Source organism: Coptis chinensis, chromosome 7 (genome assembly GCF_015680905.1).
Source record: "Coptis chinensis isolate HL-2020 chromosome 7, ASM1568090v1, whole genome shotgun sequence".
NCBI classification, from domain to species: Eukaryota; Viridiplantae; Streptophyta; class Magnoliopsida; order Ranunculales; family Ranunculaceae; genus Coptis; species Coptis chinensis.
In genome coordinates this window covers 11627466-11634390 of record NC_141462.1, presented here as the reverse complement: position 1 = coordinate 11634390, position 6925 = coordinate 11627466, and positions in this window count along the sequence as shown.

Genomic DNA, 6925 nt, shown 5'->3' with positions numbered 1-6925 from the left:
ATCCCCCAACTAATTTCGGGAGATTATGCCTCCTCCAGACGCACCTATGGGCCGGACGAAACAACTTTCTTTCACAAGAATGTTTGTCATTTTCCTAATTAATTTCGAAGGGATGTGAATCTTTCTAGCCTTTGTTGTACACAAAAGCGTCCAAACGGTAGACAAACAGCGTGGAATAGATGAAAGTATGAAACTATGTTAGGCAAGAAAGAATGTGTTCCTGATCTTGCCTTTACCCGCCTTGTCGCCCCAGAGATTTTATACGGATTGACTCACGATTATGGAGATCATCATTACTAAAAATCAGCTCCAAATTTGAAAAACAGTTCAACTTGAATTGCCAGATCTACCTACAAATTTCCAATAGGTTTCAAATCTTTTTGGCCACCAATTCGTTTTTTATACGCTTAAAAGACTACGACCAAATGTACAACATGTAGTCGGTTTCTTCCAGCGAGCACTAATATCACACATCCAATCTACTTCAATTTAAATTTCCATTACCTAAATAACAACAAGGCAGATGTCTGACTGTTTGAGACTGATTACACTTTCTACTCCTAACACCCGCAGTAAAGCAATTAACACAATAGAAGGGCTGGCGATGCTTTAGAGCATTGCGAAAAAGTCTTTCCATGTAACCTAAATATTGGATCTTTCCATGTATTTAGAGACGTCAAGTGTTACAGTAGATTTGTTTAGACACTAAATATAAATTGGACAACTTGCAAATGCATTAGTGCTTCATCATTTTCCTTCTCACATTTAGCAATAATCGATCAGCATTATTTTTCACAGATTCACTGAATGGACTTCTTCCACTTTGAAAACTCTCATTCAGCAGTTAAAAATTAGTCTCCATCAAACACTTCAAAACCAGCAGTCAGAACTAAAAGGCGAAACAAACGTATCTGAAGTCACATGGCTTCTGCATAATATTTGTTCGACTAAATCAGAGCAGCACAACAAAGATAAGCAAGATCCAAGAAAGGAAAAGTGTAGAGGCATCTACAGTGGCAACAATCAGGAATGCAGTCTGTAGGGAATCAAGATGTACCAGAATCCATATATTGGGAATCCAATAGGATATATACGACTGAAGGCATACTCCAGGTAGGGCAAGGTATATAAGTAGGGCAAGGTATATTTAGCTTGTGACCAGGTAAACTACTTCTCTGACAAAAGCTGAGAAACTGATACACCTGTTGGTGTGGAGCGTCTAGGTGTGTTCGCAATGAAATTTAGATTGCATTTTGCAGAATCTTACATGCATTTCTTTAGTGCAAGTAAAAAGTTCTAGTTGTTGATTGTTGGAGTTATCCCTCACATGAGGAGAGAAACGGAGCTGATTCGACTGATTCAACGTTGGATATGTCGAGCGAGCCAAGGCCAGAGGGGGCGACTTGCGCTTCGTGACTCAGTGTTTTTGCCACGCGCGAGAGGAGGCGACCGCGCCGCGGACTCCAATGTTTTGAAGCGCTGCCTTCGAGAATAGCGCACTGCCAAGGCTGATTTTCGTGGGCTTCGCTACAGTAACCGCAAAATTTGTTTTTTGATATAAAAACAAAATCAAGGTTTTGGAAAACCTAAAGCGTAAGACTAAGAACCCGGACAAAAAAAAAGAGAGAAACCAATCTTGAAAACTATCAAGATTGAGAGATAACCTTTACAGAGATACAACCCTGTAAAGAGATAAGAGTGATCTAGTAAGGTGAGAGACTAAAAGAAGAGATTGTAATCTTCCTTCCCACTTTATAAACCCGACTCTTTGTGGAAGTAGGCATCATTGGGCGAACCACGGTAAATCTTTGTGTTGTGGTTTGCCTTTCATCGCCTCGTGATTATTATTTGTTGTTGATAGTTGTTTAGTGAGTTGGACATGTTAGTATAGGCTGTAGTTGATATTTAGATTTTGTCCGGAGTTGAATTGTTTCCATATACGAGTTATCTGTGTAGTGGGGGAATCGATTAGTATTGGTATAATCCCCAACAAATGGTATCAGAGCCTTGGTTAGAATAGCCTAGGGTGTTATCCGAATCTTGGTCAGAAAGTGTTTGACGAAATTCCTGAGAGAAGATTTGAGGTTAAATAACTTGTAGAGATGGACCATTCCGTGAACACTCGCATGATGAGTCTGAATAGGAAGAACTACACCATCTGGAAAGCCAAGATAGAAGACTTGCTATACTGCAAGGACTTGGCACTTCCTATTGAGAATGAGGGAGTAAAACTAGAAAAGACTGATGAGGCTGAGTGGAAAAAGCTAGACAGAAAAGCGATTGGATACATTTGACAGTGGATTGACGACAGTGTCTTTCACCATGTATCCCAAGAGACTACAGCCTTCAGTCTGTGGAAGAAACTCGAAGACTTTTATGAGAGAAAGAAAGTCGGTGGAAACAAAGTGCTAGTCGTTAAGAAGTTTGCGACACGGCAGTACGAAGAAGTTTTTCAATGTCCGAGCATCTTAATGAAGTACAGAATATCATCAATCAGATGCATTTGATGAAGATCAATTTAGGAGACAAAGTTGAAGCTTTGTTTCTATTAGGCTCTCTACCCGAAAGTTGGGAGACATTAGCAGTTTCTCTACATGGAGCAGCCAAGGATGGAATTGTTACCATGGAGATGGCTACCACGCCTTTGTTGAATGAGGAGACTAGAAGGAGTCAAGAAGTAGCTCTTCTCACTCAGAGATCCTTTTCACAGAGAAACGGGGGAGAGGTCGAAACAGAAAACCATCTCGTTCTAGAGGTGATGACAGAAGTAAATCTAGGTGACAGAAGTAAATCTAGGGGTGAAGCTAGAACTCCTAAGGCAGAGAAACAATGTTACTATTATGCCACCAAAGGCCACTTCAGATATGAGTACAGAACACTGAAGAGGGATGAGAAGAATAACTGTGTACATGAAGACATAGTGCAGATGAACGGGAACACAAGCAGAGATACTACCGCACTAGTCGACGACCTAGTGGGAATTGTGTCAGATTGTGGTGTGTGCTGTCTTAGTACCTCATATCAGGATATAGAGTGGGTGATAGATACAGGAGCATCCTATCACGTCACACTGCACAGGGGATTCTCCACTACCTACAGCTGTGGTGAATATGGTGAAGTAAAGATGGGTAACAGTGGAGTCTCGAAGATTATAGACATTGGAGATGTTCATGTAGAAACCAATGTCGGCTACACCTTGACACTCAAGGATGTAAAGATATGTCCCCGACATACGGGCTAAGCTAATTTAATTCGGGCCCGGAAATTAGATGGCGATGGCTTTGTAAACTCGTTTGGTAGCGGGGTATGGAACCGAAAGCGAGAGGTTCCATTGTAGCGGCCGAGAGGAAAGAAAACTTGCTCTCTTTACAAAACACGAGGCTAGTTTGTGTAAAGCGAAAGTTTAATCGCGTGAAGAAGAAGCTTCATCTAAACTGTGGCACAAGAGACTGTGTCACATGGGCATTAAAGGAATGAAAGTCTTGCTAAGCAAAAGTCCGTGCCAGACATTAAAGGTACACATTTAAATACATATACTCACTGTTTGGTAGGAAAGCAACGGGGTGTCTTTCCAAAGATTCCCGCTCCACGAAAAGGACACTATCCTTGAACTAGTGCACCACGGACTTATGTGGTCTATGAGAGTAAAGTCCCACCGAGGAGCTTCAGACTTCTTGACATTCATTGATGATGCATCAAGAAAGATATGGGCCTATAGTCGAAAACCAAGGATGAAGTACTTGGCGTGTTTGAGAAATTCCACAAACATGGTGGAAAGAGAGACGGGAAGTTGTTGAAGTGTATTCGCTTTCGGATAATGGGGGCGAAAGTACATTAGGCCATTTGAAGAGTATTGCCGAGTCATGGGATCCGTCATGAGCGGACCATTCCCAAGACACCGTAATGAGAATGGAATAATGAGAGAGAATGAACCGCGTACCATTGTAGAAAGGATGAGATGCATGCTATCTCACTCTAAGCTACCTAGAAGCTCTTGGGTAGAAGCATGCGCGTCATACCGTGCATGTGATCAACCATCGTTTTGGTAAAGCCTCCGAATAGTGATTATCCCGGAGAGAGTATGGTCGGTGAGAGATGTTGATAATGGATACTTGAGGGTATTTGGGTGCGGGGCATTTGTACATATAGAAGGATGAGAGATTCAAGCTTGATGACAAAGCCAAGCAATGCATTTTTCTGGGTTATGGAGATGAAAAGTTTGGTTACAAACTCTATGATCCGATTAACAAGAAGGTAATCCGAAGTCGAGATCTTTGTGTTCTTAGAAGACCAAACCATAGCAGACTTTGAGAGGATGGTGGTGAAAGCTGCTGGCTTTCACCAATGATCTTGTTGATTCAGAACTAGAAGTTCCTACTGTGGAACATGCAGAAGGCATTGAGAATGCAGAGAACCATGAGTTTGAAGCTCATGATGGGATAGAACCTATTGGTATAGAAGATGCAGATGAGATGCATGAACCACAACCAAAGCAAGCAGAAGTGCAACCTCCCGGGGCACCGCCAGGATGGGGCAAGGAGGTCCGACAGAGGAGGAGACTAGCTTCAACCGGTATCCACCACATAACGTATGTCTTACTATCGGATGGTAGAGAACCTATGTACTATCAAAGAGGCACTTGAAGGTATAGACAAAAAAGAAAAGTAGTTGAAGGCCATACAAGGCGAGATGGATTCTTTGCATAAGAATCACACTTATGAAGTTAGTCGAGAAACCCACGGGGAGAAAAGTTCTCAAGAATAAGTGGATATACAAAGTCAAGCATGAGGGAGAACAATCCTCACCCAAGGCACAAAGCTTCGCCTTGTTGTGAAGGGATTCGGTCCAAAGGAAAGGGATTGACTTTGATGAGATTTTCTCCTCAGTAGTGAAGATGACTTCAATCCGGGTGGTATTGGGTATGACCGCAAGTATGAACCTAGAGGTTGAGCGACTAGATGTTAAGATGACTTTTCTTCATGGAGACCTTGAAGAAGATGTCTACATGGACCATCCGAGGGTTTGAGGTCAAAGGCGAAGAGCACCTAGTATGCAAGCCGATAAAAGAGCTTGTATGGGTTGAAAACAAACCGAGAGCGAAGGGTACATAAAGTTTGATTCCTTTATGAAAGTAAGGATACAAGAAGTCCGCTTCCGATCATTGTGTGTTTGTTCAGAGATTTCGGATAGGGATTTCATTGTCTTTATTCATTGTATGTGGATGATATGTTGATAGTTGGCCCAAACATCAACAAAATATCCAAACCGAAGAAAGATTTGAGTAAGTCCTTTGAGATGAAATATTTGGATCAAGCAAAGCGGATACTTGGGATCGCGGATCACTTCGTGACGTAAAGAGTGGGAAGTTGTGGCTTTTCAAGAAAGCTACATTAAGAAAGGTGTTGAAGAGATTCAACATGGATCCGTGGCCCGGCCGGTTAATCCGCCGGTGGCGGTTCCACATGACCAAAGAGATGTGTCCTAAAGGTGAGCATGAAAGCGAGTCGGATGGAAAAAGATTCCTTATGCATCCGCAAAGGCGGTTTGATGTATGCCATGATGTGTACTAGATCGGATATTGCTTTTCGCCGTTGAGGTTGTAAGCAAATTTACATCAAACCGGATAAAAACATTGGGAAGGTGTTAAGTGGATATTGAGATATCTCGAGGGCACTTCCAAATCGTGTTTGTGCTTTGGTGGAAGTAAGCCCTTACTTGAAGGCTGGCTAACCGATCACGGCACATGGCGGTGATGTTGACTAATGAAGTCCACCTCCGGTTATCCGGTTACTTTTGCAGGGAGAAAGCAATTTCTTGGCAATCTAAGTTGCAAAAGTGTGTTGCCCTCTCCACTACGTAGTTTAGAGTATATTGCGACCCACCCGAGTGTTGCAAAGAGATGCTTATGGATGAAGAGGTTCTTCGATGAACTAGGGTTAAAGCGTAAAACGGTTTGTAGTTCTATGTGACAATCGAAAGCGTCATCCAGCGAGCAAAAATCCGAAGTTTTCATTCTAGATCCAAGCACATACACACGCGTTATCATTGGATTAGAGAAGTACTTTCGAAGACAAGCATTTGTGTATCGAGAAGATCCATATCGACAAGAACAAGTCGGATATGATGACCAAAGTCTTACCGAAAGGTAAGTTTGATATTTGTTGTCTCTGGCCCGGAATGGTATGAGACTCCTCCCGATTGATTTGGAAATTGAATGGAGGTATCCCCCCACCGTCGAGAGGGGAGATTGTGAGTTATCCCTCACATGAGGAGAGAAATGGAGCTGATTCGACTGATTCGACGTTGGATATGTCAGAGCGCGCTAGGCCAGAGAAGCGCGCTGCGCTCGTGACTCAGTGTTTTGGAATTTACCGCTCGGCCAGAGGAGCGCACCGCACTCGTGACTCAATGTTTTGGCGGCGCTGCGCTTCGAATAAGCGCGCTGAAGGCTGATTTTCGTGGGCTTCGCTACAGTAACCGCAAAATTTGTTTTTTGATATAAAAACAAAATCAAGGTTTTGGAAAACCTAAACCAGAACACTAAGAACCAGACAAAAACAAAGAGAGAGAAACCAATCTTGAAAACTATCAAGATTGAGAGATAACTTTTACAGAGATATAACCCTGTAAAGAGATAAGAGTGATCTAGTAAGGTGAGAGACTGAAAGGAGAGATTGTAATCTTCCTTCCCACTTTATAAAGAACTGACTCTTGTGGAAGTAGGCATCATTGGCCGAACCATAGTAAATCTTTGTATTGTGGTTTGCCTTTACTGCTTTGCATTATTATTTGTTGTTGATAGTTGTTTAGCGAGTTGGGCATATTAGTATAGGCTGTAGTTGATATTTAGATTTTGTCCGGAGTTGAATTGTTTCCATATACGAGTTATCTGTGTAATGGGGGAATCGATTGGTATTGGTATAAT